General features: G+C 39.9%; 1 protein-coding gene across 2 annotated transcripts in view; it reads right to left on the bottom strand.

Moving 5' to 3' along the window:
- The window catches only part of LOC134543149 (uncharacterized), a 35,356-nt gene extending 15,510 nt beyond the window's left edge, over positions 1–19,846 (bottom strand). The window contains exon 1 of one of the 2 annotated variants that reach the window (XM_063388006.1): positions 19,790–19,846. The gene's annotated coding sequence lies outside the window, so the exon portion shown is untranslated. The remainder of the gene's footprint in view (positions 1–19,789) is intronic. The other variant, XM_063388007.1, reaches the window with a different exon arrangement.
- Positions 19,847–23,163: the final 3,317 nt, after the last annotated feature.

A 23,163-nucleotide genomic window follows, 5' to 3' on the forward strand; every position in this document is an offset into this window, starting at 1 on the left:
AGCAGGTGTTTGTTAAGTGTCATCACCTGTCGGCTGGCGAGCGGGGCTTTTGCGCCAGTCTGGCTCCTAAGTGGGCGGGGCCACAGGAGATCGTAGACAGACTGGGCACCACCTCGTACCTCGTGCGTCGCGCCGACGGACGGACAACTAAGGTGCACAGGGACGACATTCGACTGATAGGCGACCCGCACGACGAGTACGACCACGACGACAGCGGACCAGTGGACGGTGACGAGGCCGAGGATGACGTCACCGAAGGTGTACTGGCCGACCTCGGCGCCCCTGTGGTGGTACCGCCGGAGCCGGACCTGGGACGTCGACGGGGACACGCCCACCCCAGGTCACTGCGGGGGGTTGGCAGGAACGTTGACAGGGACGACGACACACGGGACAGGACCGATGACAACGTCGCAGTAGGGGTCCTGGTCGACCTCGGTGACCCCGTGGTGACGCCACCAGAGCCGGATCAGGGACGTCGACGGGGACACGCCCACCCCAGGTCACTGCGGGGGGTGGGCAGGAACGTTGACAGGGACGACGACACACGGGACAGGACCGATGACAACGTCGCAGTAGGAGTCCTGGTCGACCTCGGTGACCCCGTGGTGACGCCACCGGAGCCGGATCAGGGACGTCGACGAGGACACGCCCACCCCAGGTCAATGCGGGGGGTGGGCAGGAACGTTGACAGGGACGACGACACACGGGACAGGACCGATGACAACGTCGCAGTAGGAGTCCTGGTCGACCTCGGTGACCCCGTGGTGATGCCACCGGAGCCGGATCAGGGTCGTCGACGAGGACACGCCCACCCCAAGTCACTGCGGGGGGTTGGCAGGAACGTTGACAGGGACGACGACACCTGGGGCACGACACATGGACGGGCCCCCACGACGACACCGACTCAGCCTCCTACGGGGGGACAGCAAAAGGGGAACGGTGGTTGGCAACTGGCAAGAGGGGGCGGGGAACGGACGCCCGTCAGAAGGGGCGGAAGGGGTCCGCGTGGCGCAAGCATGGCAGAGCTGGAGCGCTTCGTGGACCGGGTGCTCCCGCCTGATGACGTCAGCGCCTACGCCAACGACACTGATGGACCACTCATCGAGGACGTAACACATGACAACACTGCTCAGGGCGACCTGGTCGACCTGAGTGAACCAGTGGTGACGTTGCCGGAGCCTACCCAGAGACGTGGACGGAGGTACGTCCACTCCTGGGAACGGCGGGTGACGGGGACGGACGTGAGCAAGGACGTGACAGACGGGGTAACGGTCCGGCTCCTCAGTGGGGAGGGCGATGTCGACAGGGCCCAGCAGGTGGTCCTGGACTTGCCTTCCGGGGAGCCGAGGATGACCGCTCATGCGGGGAGGGGACCGGCGTTGTGCCGGTCCACGCATGAGAAGACGGCCCCCCACTACCTCCGGGACTACGAGTGGGGGAGTCAGCGCAAACCCCGAGACGTAAGACAAACGACCGACGGGGGGTTACGCTGCAGCGTGATGCAGCTCCTGCCCCAGTTTGCCCGACCCGGACGGAATGACGTGACGAGCTCCGACGACCAGACAAGTGGCCGGACGCGGACGCGGCTGCCGGTCTAGGTCGGCGTCGGGGGCCAGGACGGCCTCGGGAGAGGGGGGGCATATGACGACAGTCGTCGTACCCTCCCAGATACAGAGGCCGTACCTGGCCACCGACGCGGGCCTGAGGGGGCCTGTTTTCCCCCCCAGTGAACCCCAGTGTGTGCGACGGCCAGGGACGCACCCGCATGCGCCCTAGCATGCCAACGAGTGTTTTTTCTATGTGACTTTATCTTTTATTTCAGTGTGTATATATTTGTAAACGATTAAGGGATTTGAATGTGTGTAATTAACTTATTTTATTTATTATTCATTGTGCAAGTTCGCTGTGTAATTAATGTCTCGTGTATGTCTTTGTAAATAATTCAATAACTTTTTCTGAAGTGTTTCGCCGTAGTATGTAATTGCAGCCTGGCGCGCCGCGGGACGGAGCTCTCTCCCACGCCGGCCGATTTTCCCCTCCCTCCCCGCCACCCGCGGGCGCCGGCCCGCGGGCGAGCGGGGAGAGGCAGTCGCGTCCTGGTCTCGAGCGGAGACAGACGTGTTCGTTGCTCCGCGAGCCGCGCACGTTGCGCTCGGGATTGAACGTTCGCTCAGTCCGCAGTCGGTCACGGCAGCTGAGCTGCCACCGCGAATCAGCTTAGCATTGTTAACTTACGAGTCATCGGGAGACGTGTCTAGCGGGCAGTTTCTACAACGCGAACGTGGTGCTACGAGTCTCTGAACTTTTCGCCGTCCACGGAACATTACGTAACGGGCCGCGTATGTACAGCGCTCCGTCTTCGGGCCCTCTCTCACTGGGTCAGCCTAGCATTAATAAACTTTACGATTCGCGCCGAAACGTATTTGAGAACCGCCCCGTCATCAGGGAGTCCGTGTCGCCGTGGTAGGGCACTTGTTCCGCGACGGTTCCGCCAGGCTGCGGCAGTACTTTATAAGCGTTAATAAAAGACGGCTCGTGAAATTCGTTAATGCCGTGTTCTGCTTGCGACAACCTACCAACATTCCTCGCAATCACTTCACTCTCCCTCCAGGTCCCGCCTTTCCCGGTCCCGGCCACGTTGGCCTGGACCCACACCTCTCCGACGAGGGCAGTACGGGCATAACAGGACATTTATTTCAACGGGAAAACGGGGACCAGAAGCCGAGGGACGTCAATATATATATATATATATATATATATATATATATATATATTAGTTTTGAAGCGTTTTAGCTTTTAGTAACTGTAGCATTATCATTCCACCATGTTATAAATAAAGCTCAAACAAAAATTTAAAACATAATTTTTTTTTTTTTTGCTTTTGTACATAAAATATTTGAATTAAGTGTGTATTAGTCAGTGAGTGATTGTAATACCGTTGTTGTGTGTTCAACCATTTATCGGTATATATTATCTTGAAGTATTATTGACAATTAAATTCTAGTCAGAAACCTTTGTTTTGTAGTATTTTGGAAGGTTTTGACGAAAAAATATTTATAGGTAGGCCTACATGAATTTTATTCCTAAAAATATTATTAGTCTAAAACCACATGTTTAACAAACGTTTTTTATATGTGTGTGTGTACCAGTATAAATCCAGATGTAAATAAAATATTCTATTTATTTCAACATGAGAAAAGCCTTTGATACTTTCCAACATAATCTTATGATTAAATATTATCAATTTCAGTCCTCATCAAGCAATGCGTGGTATATATGTTTTAATTATCTTACAAATAGACGCTTTACAGTCAAATTTGCATATATAGTTTCATGGCATTAGGTGTTCCGCAAAGTAGTAGTTTATCTTAACTACTCTTTAATAATAAATAAATTATATTCCAACTGTAATCAGAATTGATCAAGAAAAGATGCTGATGAAAAATATATATAGTATATAGTTTGTGAAACTATTCAGCAAGATATTTCAGCTGTCCGGATCTGATTTTAAAGTTAAAAAACGTCTCTGAATTAATATAGCACTTTTTTATAATATTTAGTCAAAAAACTAATTTAATTAATCAGAATTATCACATAGTAAGTTATGACATTAAACGTGGTGTTCTCTTTTAAGACCTTAGTGTTATATTGATGCCAAGCTTTTTTCCCACCAACATGTAGATAATACTATTAGCAAACATATGAAGATCTTTAGGTCTTATTAAACTCAAAACTTTCTCTGCATTAAATGATTTTAATTAGAAAAGAATTGAAAGTGTGAAGAAAAAGTTATTAAATAAATATTTAAAAATTTCAGGTATGTAAATAATTTTGAATATACTACATTCCTATATAACCTATTTGCATTTTCTATTTATTAAACGTTCGATCAGTGAATAACTTTTTATTATATACCTTTTATTACCATTTTTGTTGGTTCAGACATAATGGCTCGGTTTGGATTAAGAATTCTAACTTACAATTACAGAATTAGTGCCACTTAAAACCATTAGTAACTATAAAATATTGTAAAAAAATATAACTCCTTTTGAATAATCATTGGTAAAACTTTTGTAATCTACATATTTATTTTGTATAAACCATTTTAGTTTCGGTTTAAGATTTTTGTGAAAACCAAAGTAACCAATTGGTTAACATGAACTTTATCAATCTTTATCTATCTGTGTGTTGTGTTGTTTCGTGTTTTGTAGCATTGATGTCTCAGTGTATGTCTTGTGTTAATGTGTTATTGTTGTTTTTTTATGTCACAATTCGTTTATAGGTGCTGTAAGGCACAACAACTGAATTTCAATTAGATCTGACAGTTTCAATAAAGCAGGACAATATGCCTGTGCAAAACCCATCAACATTCGATGTACTAGCCTATGTCTCCCCTAGATCGCCTGTGCTGCTTTCCCTGTGCCAACAAACTATATTGCACAAAATATTTCCCTCGCATTTCAGCATCTTAAAAACACATTTTGTAGACTTAAAATAATTTATTATAGACATTAGAAACCTTAATATCTGAGTTGTTTGTGTTCAGTCACCCTAATAATGAAAACATTACATAAGAAAATCCTTGAATATTTGCGTTGAATTTGCACTCATTAAATAATTATCTACAATTACTTCAATTATTCCAGTGTGCAAAAATGTAAATTCTATAAAGCATTACAATTTTACGACTAATGCCGTTTTCCTCATTCCGTAAAATGTATAAGAAATTTTGGCAGAATGGAATACTAGGTACCACAAAAAAAAAAAATATATATATATATTTAATCGTCGTAATAAGAAAAAGTGCTTCCTATAATACATTTTTGGAAACATGTTTTTTCTTCTCGTCCGCGATCTGGAAGTAATTTGTTATTGCAACTATGTCTGTAATCTTTAAAGTTAACCTGAAAAACAGCTAGAGGGTTGACAGCGCTACCTACCGAGTATTCTATACACTACTTCGAGGGCAATGCTTTTGTACTCTTTCCATGGAGGGTGTAAGAAAATATGGCAGAATTCCGTTTCGTCCTTCGGATGTATGGCATTTTTCCGTTATGTTACTTTTTCGAAGAGGCCAGGCGGAATACTCTCATTATGGTAGTCTTCCGACATGGCAGTCTTCCGTCGCCCCGTTCGGAGACTGTTCTGGAATAGAATTTTAGAAACACTACGTCTATGCATGTGTTCAGTTACATCACTTTGTGGCCATTTAATGCACTTTTTTTACTGTGCAGATTTAAAGGTAATTTTTTTAGTACATAAGGCTCATTGACGAAAACGTAAAGTTTTTGGGCATAGCAATCGCATGCATTACGTAATTCACTAACTTTCGTCGAACTGCCTGGTACGCTTAGCCTACATTTGTTGGATTGTTGGACTAGACTAGTGCATTTTCCCTCTGCAAGTAAATAAAATGTTTCTGGCACTTTGTAAGCACGGTTTAAAAAGAAACATAATTTTTGAAAGCCTGTGCACGTGGTTCGTCCTGGAACTTAATTTGCAGAAACTTTGGTTTGCTTAATGCGTTGCGTCCAGTTGCACGCGCGGGCTCTCCATTTTACTCCGATCTTGGTTGGTGCTACTACTATGCTGTAGACAGCTGTTTTCTACGTACATCGTCGTTAGGACTGACGTCAAGCAAATTATAAAAATTAAGTACTGCCTCCCAGTACAAAAGTTAAATACAGTTTAAGTAGTATAGGAATGTATGTCCTGGGACTGGCGCTGGCGCGTGGAGCCTGAGCCGGTGTCCGCCATATTGGATTGTGACGTCACGGCGGCCATCTTGGAGGAGTGTAACGGGACATAGCGTAACGGGACAAGTTTTACCTTGAACTTTGACCCTCAAAATTCGCCAAAATTGGGCAAAAATTACCCAAAATTCGTCAAAATTTACATTTCTGTGGAAAAAAATTCCGCCAAAAAATCTCAAAAAATTCCACAATTCAAAAATTAGGATTTCGAAAATCCTCAAAAGTCGTTTTGCCTTAGAAAGAACCCAAATTACTTAAAGAGGCTTAAGCATCCATGTCTACAGCCTCTGATAAGCCTCTGACGTCATCATGGAATATGTCATTTTGAATAAAGACGTCACCGTTGCAATTATCGTTTTGGTCGCCATCTTTAAATTTGGACGCCATCTTGAAAATCTTTAATTATTATCCGATTTTAATGGAAAAAATTCCAAAATTCATCAAAAAATTAACTTATTCGAATTCTGATTGATTATATCGATTACCGTCCTCGGTTCGAACCCGGTGAGTGCAAAAAAAACTAAAAATGGCGACAGGCTCCTTCCTCAATGGTGGATGCAGGCAGACTGACTCCTATCACTTTTTTTCAAAGCATATATATCGTCACCTAGTATGACGTCATGTCCGCCATCTTGAAAATCCATAATTTTAATGCTAGAGATTCGGGAAAAATTTAAAAATCATTAAAAAAATTAACTAATCGAATTAAATAATAAAAAAATCCTTATAACCACCGTTGCACTTTTCGTAACGGCCACCATCATTTAATCAAGAAACTGGAGGTCACCATCTTGTTTTCATCCGCTAGAGTGTGCTGATACCATGTTAGTATACTTAACCGGTCACCACACCTTTAACCTTGACCTTGAAATTTGACCTTGACCTTGAAATTTGACCTTTACCGTGAACTTTGACCTTGACCTTGATATTTTACCTTGACCTTTGACCTTGTCCTTGAAATTTGACCTTGACCTTGAAATTTGACCTTGACCTGGATATTTGACTTTGACCCTGAAATTTGACTTTGTCCTTGTCGACCATCATGGATTCGACAATTTATGTTCAGTACATGCTACCAGGAGCTACCACCTGCTGGAGTACGCCATCTTGTGTGTGTGTACTTGTATTATAGAGTACATTTCCATCTGGATAATTTTATTCTAACCCGCTACAGTGCAGTAATAATTTATTATAGAGGTGCCCCCCGCCATCTTGAAATACGGCCGCCATCTTGAAATCATGTAATAATGTAGCTAGAAAAGCGGGAAAAAATCCAAAAGTCATTAAATAAATCACTCATTAACTTACATATTGATTCGATCGATTCCTGTCCTCGGTTCGATACCCGATCGATGCAATAATGTTTAATATTATGTAAAAAATAATAATTTCAATAAACCATGTTCAACATACGTAAAGAGACTCTAAATCCTCTACAACCATCATCCTATCAGACATCAAGACCAACATATTGGTAATTCATAATTTTAATGCTAGAAATTCGGGAAAAAATCCAAAATTCATTAAATAAATTTGTAATCCATATAATGATTGATTGGATCGACTAAGGTCCTTGGTTCGATCCCTAGCCGATACAAACCAACTTTAATTAAAAAAATACTAAAAAAGTGTTAGGTTTGAGAAAATAAAAACACCACAAGTTCTTTTAAAAAAATTTTATTACATAAATTCAATACACTACTACAAGTACAAAAAAACACTGACAAATTAGCAAAGCCTTTTGGATTCCTCGATTCAAACAGTCTTCTTATTGTACGGACTAAGCCTTTTACATGACTTTAAATGTCTATCCGATCCGGTCATCACCACAGCCACAGACGGACTGAAGTCCATATCACCAGGGTCTCACTTATATAGACTCATCAGCCGGTACAACACAAGAGTCAAAACAATAACCATGTTCATTATACGCGCACTTAACTTTCTCGGAGCATTTTTTATAATGAAGATGTAAGCTATCAAGACGTGAAATTAGTTTTTTTTTGCACTTATTGCACTGAAATTGTATTCTTTTAACATTACTAGAACAACTGCTTCTTTCATTTCTGCGAGCATTTGAGGTGATAGTAAATGATGCGTCACAGTATTTGCACTGACGCAATGTACGCTCTTCATTAGTTGAAGAATCCATTGCTGATGATGAAACTTCGGATGATGGTGGAACAGCACATATCGAAGTCTCCTCCAGTGTTGTCAGAGGCGTTGCCAACGGGATCTGCTCCAACATCGTCGGCGCTGGCGTCATGGTTCCCTTAGTCGATGGTACATCCTCCATCGAGTTCGACGTTAAAGTCGGTAAAGATGCCATCGAAGTCTCAAGAACAGGCAATTACACGACTTATGCACCAGAAGAAACAAACTAGGTGATCCGTACACCGTCGACGGCAGTAACAAACTGAGCGTCCTGCTGTCTAGGACTCGCTTATATACATGCACCGGATGGAATAATACGCTAGTCAAATCAAGAACAATTTATTATAATACTAGAGTCAAAACAACATTAAAAAAATAGAAGCACCATCAACAAAAAAAAGGCAGCACATTTGGAAGCACCGACAACGAAAAAGGCAGCACCATCATCGAAAAGGCCGCACATTTGTCATTGGCTCCAATATTCATTGGTTCCATCAGTCTATTGATTCTATCAGTCTAGTGACTCCAACAGTCATTGACACCAACAGCCTTTTTCTTCATCAGCTCCAATGATATTTGGCTAGAATGCTACGAGTCTAAGAGACTATGAGGCTACAATTCTACGAGTGTACAAGACTCCTCCAACTACCTTCAAGTGTATAAAGCTCCAAATGCTCCAACAGCTCCAACACGCAATGTACGCAATGTACGCGCAATACACACAGTACACACACAGGAAACGGAACGTACACACAGTACACACAGGAAACGGAACGTACACACAGTACACACAGGAAACGGAACGTACACACAGTACACACAGGAAACGGAACGTACACACAGTACACACAGGAAACGGAACGTACACACAGTACACACAGGAAACGGAACGTACACACAGTACACACAGGAAACGGAACGTACACACAGTACACACAGGAAACGGAACGTACACACAGTACACACAGGAAACGAAACGTACACACAGTACACACAGGAAACAGAACGTACACACAGTACACACAGGAAACGGAACGTACACACAATGACTACACTTCGTTCGCGCAGTATAAGCATTTAATGAGAACGAAGCACGTTTGGACGGAAATTCTATAAAACGAAAGCTCATTTAACGAAAAGGAGGCGCATTCTCTCGTTCATTCAACTTGGTAGGATGCAATCGTCAATTATAAGTTAGGATATAATCTCTCCAACAGTCTATGAATCCAACAGTTTATATTTCCATTAGCCATCGACTCCAACAGTCATTGACTCCAACAGTCATTGGCTCCAACAGTCATTGCCTCCAACAGCTCCAAATGGCTCCAACAGCTCCAAATGGATCCAAATGCTTCAAACGACCTCCAAATGCTTGACAGCTCCAAATGGCTCCAAATGCTCCAAACGGCCTCCAAATGGCTCCAACAGCCTCCAAATGCTTAACACATCTCCAAATGGCTCCAAATGCTCCAAACGGCCTCCAAATGCTTGACAGCTCCAAATGTCTCCAGCAGCTCCAAATGCTCCAAATGGCTCCAACAGCTCCAACAGCTCCAAATGGCTCCAACAGCTCAAAATGCTCCAAACGGTCTCCAAATGGCTCCAACAGCTCCAACAGCCTCCAAATGCTTAACTCAGCTCCAAATGGCTCCAAATGTTCCCAACGGCCTTCAAATGCTTGACAGCTCCAAATGCTCCAAATGGCTCCAACAGCTCCAAAAGGCTCCAAATGCTTCAAAAGACTCCAAATGCTCCAACAGCTCCAAATGGCTCCATCAGCTCCAACAGCTCCAAAAAAAAGGCTCCAAATGCTCCAACAGCCTCCAAATGCTTAACACAGCGCCAGATGCTTCAAAAGGCTCCAATTATCGCATCTGTCTTCGTCGGCATTTTCTCTTTTGCTCCCACTGCTCCAACAGCATTATGTTATATGATTCCATGGATACTTTGTTACGTAGCTACAGGTCTACGAGGTTCCAATGCATCATGTTTACGAAGCTTCCAGGACACGAGGCTACATGGCTACGAGACTACATGACTCTAACTGATTACAATAGCACCACTCAGTGGTGAGAGTTAGGTTATCTAATGCAAAGCAAATTGATGTAAGTAGTTCTGACTGTCATCAACAGATGTAGCCACGTGTTGCTTGCAGGTAAATATTAATTAGTTATTTTATGTGGGATGCGGGATGCTCACTAACGATCGCAAAAGAAGGAGGGCTTCGCTAGACACCAAGGAGAAGGAAGTTCGTCTTACATGTTAATGCTTCGCTGATGTCTCATGGCATATTATTTGACTGAGTAATGGTTGTTTATTTCTTTAATTCCACCTGGTAAAATTATTGCAAGTGTCAATTTATTAGCAGAAATTCACTAATTAAATGTAGCTCTGAATAAAATGACATGACTCATTAGGTAAATATCCTTCATGCAGAGATCGATTTCACACAAATAATCAGCAGCACTCAGAGAAAATCATTAGATGTCTAGCCAGGAATAACCAGAAGCACTTGGAGAAAACTATCAAATTATTAACAAGAATAATCAGGAGCGCACGGAGAAAACGTAATGACAAGAATAATCAGGAGCACACGGAGAAAACATAATAACAAGAATAATCGGGAGCACACGGAGAAAACCACCACACGTTTTCTTGATATCATAAAATTAGAGGGGAAAAAAAATAAAAAATAAATAAATAAAAAATTTAAAATAAAAACAAAAAATACATAAAATTCTGGCTTGTACTAGAACTCTATCTTTGCTCATCAATGAGAAGTTCACAAGCTAGCAGAATCTTATGTATTTTTTGTTTTTATTTTAAATTATTTATTAATTTATTTTTTATTTTTTTTTTTTTCCTCTAATTTTATGATATCAAGAAACCGTGTGGTGGTTTTCTCCGTGTGCTCCCGATTATTCTTGTTATTATGTTTTCTCCGTGTGCTCCTGATTATTCTTGTCATTACGTTTTCTCCGTGTGCTCCTGATTATTCTTGTTAATAATTTGATGGTTTTCTCCAAGTGCTTCTGGTTATTCCTGGCTAGACATCTAATGATTTTCTCTGAGTGCTGCTGATTATTTGTGTGAAATCGATCTCTGCATGAAGGATATTTACCTAATGAGTCATGTCATTTTATTCAGAGCTACATTTAATTAGTGAATTTCTGCTAATAAATTGACACTTGCAATAATTTTACCAGGTGGAATTAAAGAAATAAACAACCATTACTCAGTCAAATAATATGCCATGAGACATCAGCGAAGCATTAACATGTAAGACGAACTTCCTTCTCCTTGGTGTCTAGCGAAGCCCTCCTTCTTTTGCGATCGTTAGTGAGCATCCCGCATCCCACATAAAATAACTAATTAATATTTACCTGCAAGCAACACGTGGCTACATCTGTTGATGACAGTCAGAACTACTTACATCAATTTGCTTTGCATTAGATAACCTAACTCTCACCACTGAGTGGTGCTATTGTAATCAGTTAGAGTCATGTAGTCTCGTAGCCATGTAGCCTCGTGTCCTGGAAGCTTCGTAAACATGATGCATTGGAACCTCGTAGACCTGTAGCTACGTAACAAAGTATCCATGGAATCATATAACATAATGCTGTTGGAGCAGTGGGAGCAAAAGAGAAAATGCCGACGAAGACAGATGCGATAATTGGAGCCTTTTGAAGCATCTGGCGCTGTGTTAAGCATTTGGAGGCTGTTGGAGCATTTGGAGCCTTTTTTTTGGAGCTGTTAGAGCTGTTGGAGCATTTGGAGTCTTTTGAAGCATTTGGAGCCTTTTGGAGCTGTTGGAGCCATTTGGAGCATTTGGAGCTGTCAAGCATTTGAAGGCCGTTTGGAACATTTGGAGCCATTTGGAGCTGAGTTAAGCATTTGGAGGCTGTTGGAGCTGTTGGAGCCATTTGGAGACCGTTTGGAGCATTTTGAGCTGTTGGAGCCATTTGGAGCTGTTGGAGCTGTTGGAGCCATTTGGAGCATTTGGAGCTGCTGGAGACATTTGGAGCTGTCAAGCATTTGGAGGCCGTTTGGAGCATTTGGAGCCATTTGGAGATGTGTTAAGCATTTGGAGGCTGTTGGAGCCATTTGGAGGCCGTTTGGAGCATTTGGAGCCATTTGGAGCTGTCAAGCATTTGGAGGTCGTTTGAAGCATTTGGATCCATTTGGAGCTGTTGGAGCCATTTGGAGCTGTTGGAGGCAATGACTGTTGGAGCCAATGACTGTTGGAGTCAATGACTGTTGGAGTCGATGGCTAATGGAAATATAAACTGTTGGATTCATAGACTGTTGGAGAGATTATATCCTAACTTATAATTGACGATTGCATCCTACCAAGTTGAATGAACGAGAGAATGCGCCTCCTTTTCGTTAAATGAGCTTTCGTTTTATAGAATTTCCGTCCAAACGTGCTTCGTTCTCATTAAATGCTTATACTGCGCGAACGAAGTGTAGTCATTGTGTGTACGTTCCGTTTCCTGTGTGTACTGTGTGTACGTTCTGTTTCCTGTGTGTACTGTGTGTACGTTTCGTTTCCTGTGTGTACTGTGTGTACGTTCCGTTTCCTGTGTGTACTGTGTGTACGTTCCGTTTCCTGTGTGTACTGTGTGTACGTTCCGTTTCCTGTGTGTACTGTGTGTACGTTCCGTTTCCTGTGTGTACTGTGTGTACGTTCCGTTTCCTGTGTGTACTGTGTGTACGTTCCGTTTCCTGTGTGTACTGTGTGTACGTTCCGTTTCCTGTGTGTGTGTACTGTGTGTATTGCGCGTACATTGCGTACATTGCGTGTTGGAGCTGTTGGAGCATTTGGAGCTTTATACACTTGAAGGTAGTTGGAGTCTTGTACACTCGTAGAATTGTAGCCTCATAGTCTCTTAGACTCATAGCATTCTAGCCAAATATCATTGGAGCTGATGAAGAAAAAGGCTGTTGGTGTCAATGACTGTTGGAGTCACTAGACTGATAGAATCAATAGACTGATGGAACCAATGAATATTGGAGCCAATGAATATTGGAGCCAATGACAAATGTGCGGCCTTTTCGATGATGGTGCTGCCTTTTTCGTTGTCGGTGCTTCCAAATGTGCTGCCTTTTTTTTGTTGATGGTGCTTCTATTTTTTTAATGTTGTTTTGACTCTAGTATTATAATAAATTGTTCTTGATTTGACTAGCGTATTATTCCATCCGGTGCATGTATATAAGCGAGTCCTAGACAGCAGGACGCTCAGTTTGTTACTGCCGTCGACGGTGTACGGATCACCTAGTTTGTTTCTTCTGGTGCATAAGTCGTGTAATTGCCTGTTCTTGAGACTTCGATGGCATCTTTACCGACTTTAACGTCGAACTCGATGGAGGATGTACCATCGACTACGGGAACCATGACGCCAGCGCCGACGATGTTGGAGCAGATCCCGTTGGCAACGCCTCTGACAACACTGGAGGAGACTTCGATATGTGCTGTTCCACCATCATCCGAAGTTTCATCATCAGCAATGGATTCTTCAACTAATGAAGAGCGTACATTGCGTCAGTGCAAATACTGTGACGCATCATTTACTATCACCTCAAATGCTCGCAGACATGAAAGAAGCAGTTGTTCTAGTAATGTTAAAAGAATACAATTTCAGTGCTATAAGTGCAAAAAAAACTAATTTCACGTCTTGATAGCTTACATCTTCATTATAAAAAATGCTCCGAGAAAGTTAAGTGCGCGTATAATGAACATGGTTATTGTTTTGACTCTTGTGTTGTACCGGCTGATGAGTCTATATAAGTGAGACCCTGGTGATATGGACTTCAGTCCGTCTGTGGCTGTGGTGATGACCGGATCGGATAGACATTTAAAGTCATGTAAAAGGCTTAGTCCGTACAATAAGAAGACTGTTTGAATCGAGGAATCCAAAAGGCTTTGCTAATTTGTCAGTGTTTTTTTGTACTTGTAGTAGTGTATTGAATTTATGTAATAAAATTTTTTTAAAAGAACTTGTGGTGTTTTTATTTTCTCAAACCTAACACTTTTTTAGTATTTTTTTAATTAAAGTTGGTTTGTATCGGCTAGGGATCGAACCAAGGACCGTAGTCGATCCAATCAATCATTATATGGATTACAAATTTATTTAATGAATTTTGGATTTTTTCCCGAATTTCTAGCATTAAAATTATGAATTACCAATATGTTGGTCTTGATGTCTGATAGGATGATGGTTGTAGAGGATTTAGAGTCTCTTTACGTATGTTGAACATGGTTTATTGAAATTATTATTTTTTACATAATATTAAACATTATTGCATCGATCGGGTATCGAACCGAGGACAGGAATCGATCGAATCAATATGTAAGTTAATGAGTGATTTATTTAATGACTTTTGGATTTTTTCCCGCTTTTCTAGCTACATTATTACATGATTTCAAGATGGCGGCCGTATTTCAAGATGGCGGGGGGCACCTCTATAATAAATTATTACTGCACTGTAGCGGGTTAGAATAAAATTATCCAGATGGAAATGTACTCTATAATACAAGTACACACACACAAGATGGCGTACTCCAGCAGGTGGTAGCTCCTGGTAGCATGTACTGAACATAAAATGTCGAATCCATGATGGTCGACAAGGACAAAGTCAAATTTCAGGGTCAAAGTCAAATATCCAGGTCAAGGTCAAATTTCAAGGTCAAGGTCAAATTTCAAGGACAAGGTCAAAGGTCAAGGTAAAATATCAAGGTCAAGGTCAAAGTTCACGGTGAAGGTCAAATTTCAAGGTCAAGGTCAAATTTCAAGGTCAAGGTTAAAGGTGTGGTGACCGGTTAAGTATACTAACATGGTATCAGCACACTCTAGCGGATGAAAACAAGATGGTGACCTCCAGTTTCTTGATTAAATGATGGTGGCCGTTACGAAAAGTGCAACGGTGGTTATAAGGATTTTTTTATTATTTAATTCGATTAGTTAATTTTTTTAATGATTTTTAAATTTTTCCCGAATCTCTAGCATTAAAATTATGGATTTTCAAGATGGCGGACATGACGTCATACTAGGTGACGATATATATGCTTTGAAAAAAAGTGATAGGAGTCAGTCTGCCTGCATCCACCATTGAGGAAGGAGCCTGTCGCCATTTTTAGTTTTTTTTGCACTCACCGGGTTCGAACCGAGGACGGTAATCGATATAATCAATCAGAATTCGAATAAGTTAATTTTTTGATGAATTTTGGAATTTTTTCCATTAAAATCGGATAATAATTAAAGATTTTCAAGATGGCGTCCAAATTTAAAGATGGCGACCATAACGATAATTGCAACGGTGACGTCTTTATTCAAAATGACATATTCCATGATGACGTCAGAGGCTTATCAGAGGCTGTAGACATGGATGCTTAAGCCTCTTTAAGTAATTTGGGTTCTTTCTAAGGCAAAACGACTTTTGAAGATTTTCGAAATCCTAATTTTTGAATTGTGGAATTTTTTGAGATTTTTTGGCGGAATTTTTTTCCACAGAAATGTAAATTTTGACGAATTTTGGGCAATTTTTGCCCAATTTTGGCGAATTTTGAGGGTCAAAGGTCAAGGTAAAACTTGTCCCGTTACGCTATGTCCCGTTACACTCCTCCAAGATGGCCGCCGTGACGTCACAATCCAATATGGCGGACACCGGCTCAGGCTCCACGCGCCAGCGCCAGTCCCAGGACATACATTCCTATACTACTAGTTTATTATGCTATTTTGTAGGTACTGCGCAGGGATCTAATAAACCTAACCATTTAAGTTTTATGGTATATTTTAGGAGAACTATTTAAGTATAGATTTTTGTGTAATATTGTTACGACCTATAATTGGGGGGGGGGGGGGGTGTTTCTGTCTGCGTTCGGTTCAATATAGAAAAAGATAGAGAGATAAATATATGAATAGAGAAATTGAGATAGATATAGATCTATATACAGAGGGATAGACAGAAAGATAGAGAATAAGAGAGAGATGTAGATATATGTTTTTATATGTGTACCGACTACAAAAAAATTTAAATAATTGAATGAGGCATTGCAACGAGTTATTTAAATAAATATTATTTAAAAGCCATTTGTGTTTTTCCTGGTGATATCAAGCAAATTATGATCATTCAGCGTATGGACGAGCAGAGGCGTTAGCATAATTCGTTTGCGCGAGAGGGGAGGTGGAGGTACAAATACTTTGCCAGCTGTTTGCTTTCCAATTATTTCAATATCTTGGTGGCAATGATAGTGTTTTTTTTCTAGAATTTTTTAAAATTTTTGTAGTAGGGTTAAGGGGAAATACCTATATCACTCCTTTCCTAGTTCTGTACACCCTTCATAGTAGGCGTAAAAAATAACTTATGGTTGGACTGTGTTTGCGGTAAACCGAAGCCTTTCGAGGACCTAGTGAAGAATTGTGCTTTCAAGACTTTGAATACTGTCACTTACAATTCCGATGGAGTGACTCAGTCTGTAGAATATAGTATCGAGAAACTCTATTAGGAAGAAGCAGACTCCAAAGATAAATTATCTGTCTATGATGGTTTCGGTGAACCGACTGGAACCAAAAATAAGTTAGTTCAAACCACTGCCGACATAAATGAATACCCTTAATACTCTTAATTTTGTATGCATAAATGTCATGTCTGTCAACTTAGCTGCCCGATGTCAAAATGACGGAAATAATAAATGCTTTAGTATAGTTTGTGTGGGTCAGTCACCTAATAAATATTGGTGCGGAATGCCAGGGATCGAACCGAGCATTCCATAGATCAATACGTAGTTGTTTTTTTTAATTTAAATATTTTTATATAATTTTTCAAATACTATTTTAACTAATTTCCTCCCGTCGGGATCTAACCGGTGACTTAGAACTAGATGAACAAGTACCTATTCAAATATGTTCACATTCGTTAGAATAAATGTTATATCGTTATTTATATGCGCAAATATAACAGTTTGACGTAGCAAAATTAACAGTTTTGTTAATAATTTTACATGTTCAAAAGCAAACAGTAAAAATAAAATCAACCACTTTATTTAAAGCTGTACATTTTTTTCTGCAAACACTCATAAAATAATAATTATATAGATTTTAAGACATATTTGGGAAATAATTAACTACTGGAAAATCGTCCTAATAATTAAGTTCGAAGGAGAATGCAAAATTTTCCAAATATTTATATTAGATGCTCATAGTTTCCACCCTATAATTGACGCTATATAAATGAGACTAACTTTTTACTGCAAAAAAATTTCCTAAAGCAAGTTTTAAAAAAACGCAATTAAAAGATATCTCCCCCCCCCCCTCCTTCCCCCCCCTTAAGAAACACACATAACAATCTACGGATACAAAATTTTAATTTCATATATTTATTTAATCCCGCTTAGATTCTTACTGTAATGTATCATTTCAGCGTGCTTCAAGCCCAGAGATGTAGCTAACTTGCGTCCCCTAAAATATAGATTGTTGTGTAGTGCTGTAGCTTCTCACTAAATTGAATCAAGGTTCCATTACCTTATTCGTGCGTAAAGAAAGCACTCCTGTAACTTCAGCAGCCTGCTTCCCCCAAATCTCGCTCACCAACTGCCCACGGACCGTTGCTGGAGTGAAGTCACGTGGCTTCGGTAGCGTCACGTCGCGTTAGTGGGATCGTGTGAAAATTTTCTGTTAGCGGTCTCGTCTACCACGTTGGTTATTTCAATTCACTAGTCATTAAGAAAACTTAAAGGCTACCCATTATCGTATATTTAATACGACAGCAGTCCGTGGTTCGTCACAAATCAAGTCACTGGATACGTAACTTTATCTTTCTAATAGCAGTAAAATGGATACACAAGTTTTTGACGTGACAAGGTCTAATAAATCGATGAACGCCGGCTGCATGCACGAAAAAGTGTCCGGTTACGCACATTGTTCCGTTACGCTGTGTGCCGTTACGCACATTGTTCCGTTATGCGGTGTCCCGTTACGCTCATTGTACGCTTGCGCCGCATGTATATCTCTTCCACTCGATTGGCCTATGCGTCCGAGGAGAAGAAAGACAGCGGCAGCACACAACTACATCTACAAGTGAACTGTTTCGTCGACAGTGAAAAGTTAATGTGGTTTTCATTGCTTATTACAACAACAATTTCGGCAATAAAGGTTAATTATTCTTGCATTTTAAAAATCTGATTACTAGTATAATTTAAATTATTTATTCTTTTATTATTAAAATAAAAACGATTCAATTTTATTCATAAAAGTATGCAATTATTTCATCAATGTTTTGTTATGACGTTGTCACGTTAAACTATCGTCCGTAAACAGACTTTACAGACATCAATTTTTTTTAATTTGTTATTTTAATCACTTTAATAACATTCTTAGCTGGTGACGGATTTCTTAGCAAAACATAACATGCAAGAGAACTATCGTGATAAAAACTACAGTAATAGATGGCAGTAATAAGAATGGAAAAAAAAAGTGCGAGACAGAGTCTTGCGTGAACGTACAATATTTCATGCGGATAAGCAAACATTCTTTCAGTCAAGGACGTGTCAATTTGGGGGGGGTGGGGGAAACACGTGCCTTCTCAACTTTTCGAAGTGGAAAAACAAAGAATAAAAAACTTTAGTTATAAAATTCTTAAATGATCCTCAAAAACTGTTGTTCTATATATATATATATGTATATATATATATATATATATATATATATATATAATGTTCTTCCTTTTGTTGTTTATTATTGTACGGCACCATGGACCCTTCTACCTCATGAAACTGTTTACGCCCTTGTTTCAAGCGACGCACCAAGAAGCAGGGAGAACGACAATATTGTCGATAGTTGATATAAAATAATGCAATATTTTGAAGAGCGTGTGCGTCCCATGGCTCGTTAAAAACCGCCAAAGCCAGTGAACTCTACCCTCTTAAATATAACGCCAAGTGAATACACCAGTAGGAAGCAACGAAACATTATCATGTCAACTTACAGTAACCGTTAAATGTTTAGGGCCATTACAAATTTGTACAAACCGTTCGTTCCTGTCCTCAGGAACATTTGGTGCAATCTTTTAAAATACAATTTTTTTATCGTTTTTGCCATAATATATATTTTATTACAATTTAAATTATTTGAATCGGCTTATCTTGGTTTTAAGTTATACATTTTTACAGGTTACAATTAAAAAAGTAGTATTTTTTATATATTTTGCTAAGTTAAAAAATATGTAGACACAATACATTTTCTGGTATCTTAGTGAGATTACTTCTTGATATGTATTTTAAAGTAACATTTGCGTAGAGATTTTTTTTTTTAAATGATTTTGAAAACAACTTCTGAAGACAAATCAACCTTAAATCTGAACTAATTAAAAAACAAAATATGTATATTTATGCAACTTGAACCAGCAAGACATGGTTGGTACACTCTTTTAAGCTGGAAAGAAACAAAGACACTAACGAACCCTGAAAACCTAATCTTACTGACTTAGTTTGTATGGAATATATATTTTCCACTTTGGAAAGTTCAAAGTGTATTTTTCTTAAAATGTTAATTTTTAAATTACTAAAAAGAATTTTTTTTCATTCTGTGTTTCAATTTTTTAAAATACATATCAATATAACTCTGATATACCAGGAGATTTATAGTAGCTACATGTTTTTTTTCCATAATATATGTACAAAAATTCTGCTATCCTTAAACCTGTAAATATTCATAACCTTCAAACGCATAAGCCGATTCAGTTATTTACATTTTTTTAAATGCTTAATGACAGCTCCAGTGGTGGAAAAATATATCACAGAAGATTGCGCCAATTTTTTAAGAATAGAAACGTATTTGTACAAACTTCTTTATGGTACTTAACTATTACTGGGTACTGTTTACGACCTACCTGGAAAGTTTCCCCGTTAACAGTTCGTTAGTAACAGCTCGAAAGTGTGGATGGTATCTCTGTCTGAGAGACTTCTCCTTATCGCCTGAAGTCTTGAGAACGCTTATCTTCAGTTACGCAATTCTGCAGCAGAAGTGTGTTGCAAGAATAAAATAGCAGAACATATTTAGAAAACCTATTAGCGATAACAACATCTAGAGAGAAAGATGTCTTATTTAACAGTTCTTGGACGTCACTGTTCTAAAGTTGAATATTTACACAAGGAATATAGAAAGAAAAAAAAACACATAAATAACGATTTTGAAGTTGATTATGTAGACAATTTATTTTTAAAGTTTTAATTTAATTTTTTTTATATTTTGAGCTTAAAATATATTTGAAAAACTGTACAAGTAAGAAGTTATATAATTGTTACAAATGGGAAATGTAGGTTTCGAATGATTGCTCAAATGGTTTTTGTTAAGTATATTTGTCCAGTAATGTTTACACAAGTCTTCGTCACTCTCTTACCTAACCACACACTTACGACCATATGCAGAGACCTCCCTTTATATTTTAGGCTCCTTTAAATGGCTAAGGTAGCCTAAATTACACCGCAGGAACCTTCCTTCAACCTCACTTCATAAAGGCGACCGAAATTTCAAGTAAAAGAAGCTGTCAGACTTTAGGCCTTAATCTCTGATTGATAACCAGACTCGAAGTCTGTCCAAACGGGAGCTTTAACACGACGACGCTGATGCTGAACTGGAGAATGACTCGCTTGATGGCCATATTCTGCGCGCCGTGGTCTCCAGACACGCTCGCCACCTGCCCACTCGTGCAGTCTCCCTCTCCAGCCGAACAGTCCTGTCTTCGCCGCGGGACGGCAGTAGCAGGGATGTTAGACGTACCAACTTGTTGGTACACATACCATTTTTCAGGGTCTTGTACCATGTACCAAGTAGAAATTGTGCTGGTATGCAGAACATGGACCATGCGCGATGCGCCATGCATTAACAATTAACATTAGGCGTGGACGAATAATTCGAATAGTTGCGTTTTAATAATTCCATCTGTATACTATTAATAAAACGGCATTTTAGAGAAATTTTTAAGTGGTAATTTAATTGAAAGTATTCATACTAGGTGCTAACGTTTTTATGGCCATCTTATAATTTCAGATGCTAGTTCTCTAGAAATTCATCACAGCGCCATGGATAGAGTAAGTAAAGGGAGAGGCGCCACTCCCATAGTAATGATCGTTTGTTTAAATTTGTAAACAAAACCCTTGCGATCATACCATTTCTTTGCAACTTGACAACGAAAAAATTACAGCCAGATACAACCTGAGAAAGGTTTAGCGCGCGATAGTTGGCACATTTGTAGTTGCCATATTTTATATTTTTTCGATAAAGGCTACTGATATTGTAAAATTGATTTATGTTAGTCCTTATAATAGGACGTTAAAATATTTCCACAATAGAAAAAAAAAATCCGCAAAAGAAAAAAACTTTGGTTCAAGCTCAAGGTGGATTCAAACCGGCGACCGATAGATTTGAAACACCACGCCTTAATCCCACGACCACCAGTTAATGTTACACAAAGTTCTACAAGTGTAGATACTTATTTAATATTTTTCTGCACTAGTAAAGTTCAAATTATACAGCCAGATTGAAACTGATGATTGTTAAGTAATTAATTTTATTTCTGTTTATTATATTTATTTTCCATTCCATTATTTATTTTTAATTTTCAAATTCAAAAACAGTAGCAGGTAATATGGAGAACGACAGGCCAACGTGTTCTAATTTTCGTTTTCGGCAATATGCCACACAGCATCTAGTTTTCAGTGACATTTTAAAAATATGTACTTTTACTTTCAAATCCCATTATTACCACGAGACAATACAATATAATATGTAATTATAACAACTGGATATGTAATAAACTAATTAGATCAAAACTTGTAATCTTTTTTTTTCCGATGTTGGTGAAACATGGTATGATCCAATTTTTAAGGATTCAGTTTGTCCTATCTACTGTCACCCCCCTGCGCCATGCCGAAGATCTTACACTGACAAAGATCGTGTGGATTTTGTTTCATAGATTATATATATAATGATATTTATATAAACTGCTTTAATACGATAAATACTATGGAAACATAAAAGGTTACATAATTGTCAACTAATAAAGTATGTATGTAAGATCTTGGAGTGTACCAGTTTTTTTTTTATTTTTTATTTTTTTAGATACCAGCTTTTAGTGACATATGTGCCAGGTTCGTTGAGCCACTGTCTAACATCCCTGGGCAGTAGCCGCCAGTACTGCACGCGGGTGTCGTCGGCACCCAGAGCCGCCGCGCTCCCTCACACACGAGTTGAACGTAAAAAAAAAATAGTTATCTGTAAAGTCGGTTTACGGACGATAGTTTAACGTGACAACGTCATAACAAAACATTGATGAAATGATTGCATACTTTTATGAATAAAATTGAATCATTTTTATTGAATTATCACCATTTTGTATGGATACAAAGAAGGAGTGAAATGAAATCTACAATTTAATTGATAAATTTACTTTTATTTGCACTCATTAATTCAAATATGTTTATTACTTTAACGAACAGATTATTTTAACTATAACTTTTATACATGTTTGCTATTTAACTTCTTCCAATATGTGTTATTCTGTTAAGGATAGGACGATGATAAAAGTAGGAAACGAATGGGAGTGTTTCAAGTATAATGTGCCTCGAAAAAGTCAAATCGATGGTTGTTCCAATCGAGTGGAAGAGAGATAGTTGCGGCGCAAGCGTACAATGAGCTTAACGGGACACAGCGTAACGGGAAAATGTGCGTAACGGGACAATGAGTCGTCCTTTTTCGTGCGTGCAGCCGGCGGTCATCGATTTATTAGACGTTGTCACGTCAAAAAATTTCATTTCCCTCTAAATTAAATTAAATTTAACTCGGGCCATTTGTAGTCACCAAGCTTCGCAGCGAATTTTCGAAGTCAGTTATTTCACAATCCCCGTCAATACTTATTATTTACAGGAGGTTTGGGGGCCGCATTCAGCGGCCTGGGACTCCTCGCGGGCCTCGGGGTTCGATGCCAAATTCGGGTGCTCGGCCCCTGGGTCCACCACTGGCGATTGTGACAGCCCTGTTAGTCAGCAGTGGCTGCTTGGGGTCGCTTCACTAAGCGATTGATGTGAGCGCGCGGGGCTGGCTGGGCGGAACATCCTCGTAGGTTTCTGATCGTGCTGTGAGCCAAGGTTCCTTTATCCGAGCCCTGGAAGACGCCAGAGACTCACGTCCGAGGTCTTGTTTTCGTGGCTATAGCGTGTTTCATGCTTTGATTGCAGTACAGTGTAAAAATGGCGAACACT

The sequence above is a fragment of the Bacillus rossius genome, assembly GCF_032445375.1.
Source record: "Bacillus rossius redtenbacheri isolate Brsri chromosome 9 unlocalized genomic scaffold, Brsri_v3 Brsri_v3_scf9_2, whole genome shotgun sequence".
In the NCBI taxonomy this organism is placed as follows: domain Eukaryota; kingdom Metazoa; phylum Arthropoda; class Insecta; order Phasmatodea; family Bacillidae; genus Bacillus; species Bacillus rossius.